Source organism: Octopus bimaculoides, chromosome 22 (genome assembly GCF_001194135.2).
Source record: "Octopus bimaculoides isolate UCB-OBI-ISO-001 chromosome 22, ASM119413v2, whole genome shotgun sequence".
NCBI lineage: Eukaryota > Metazoa > Mollusca > Cephalopoda > Octopoda > Octopodidae > Octopus > Octopus bimaculoides.
In genome coordinates this window covers 12,971,402-12,972,299 of record NC_069002.1, presented here as the reverse complement: position 1 = coordinate 12,972,299, position 898 = coordinate 12,971,402, and the positions used below count along the sequence as shown (strand labels likewise).

The 898-nt window shown below is 37.2% G+C and overlaps 1 protein-coding gene across 1 annotated transcript in view; it reads left to right on the top strand.

Annotated features, from left to right (window-relative positions):
• The first annotated feature begins 362 nt into the window (after nucleotides 1–362).
• The window catches only part of LOC106881177 (acyl-CoA:lysophosphatidylglycerol acyltransferase 1), a 66,293-nt gene continuing 65,757 nt past the window's right edge, over nucleotides 363–898 (top strand). The window contains exon 1 of the mRNA XM_052975650.1: nucleotides 363–563. The gene's annotated coding sequence lies outside the window, so the exon portion shown is untranslated. The remainder of the gene's footprint in view (nucleotides 564–898) is intronic.

The following is an 898-nucleotide window of genomic DNA, read 5'->3' as shown; positions in this document are numbered from 1 at the left end:
CAAATTGACAGAGAGAGGGGGGGGGAGAAATAAACGAAAGGAAGAGAACATAAAAGAGATAAGGAAATGGAAGCAGAAAATAGGTGTGTGTGTGTGTGTGTGTGTATGTATGTATGCGTATGAGTGTGTGTGCGCATACGTGTATGTGTGTGTATGTGCGGGGGAGAGAGAGACAGAGGGAGAGAGAAAGAAGACTGAGTGAACTAGAAGGAAAAGAGAATGAGAACACAAAAAGTAATAAGGAAATGGAAGAGGAAAAAAAGATGCGTGTGTGTGTGTGTAAGTATGAGAGAAAGAGTGGGAAGAAGAATCTGTGTGTGAGTAGTGGCACCAAGGGAGGTCACTGCAGCTGGTCAATGTGCGTTGCATTTAATCAGTTCAATTTTGCTCGCTTCTGCTGCTGCTGCTGCCATGGATGTCATACCAATGTGGTGGTTCTTTATCTCTTGACATTATATTATTAACTGTCGCCTGGTTCCCCCCCCTTTTGTATTTTTTTTTTATAGCTTTATCAACATCATACATCTGATTCTTACCTCTACCAACCAACTGCACATGATAAGGTAACCAACTATATCTTACCTATCATTAGAACACGTGTGTGTGTTTGTGTTTGCTTCTAGATACACACACGCAAACACTTTATACATACATGCATACATACTTTATATATGTATATATAATATGCATGCATGTATTAAGCATTTGTGTTTACCGATATATGTATGAGTTTGCTCCGTGGAAATTAGTGTGTATATATAGAGAGGGAGAGAAAGAGAGAGAGATAGGTTTATATATATATATATACATTTCTATTTGCGTTTGTTTCTCTTTCTTTTTCTCTACTTCTCTCTCTCTCTCTGTCTATATATATATATATATATATATATATATATAT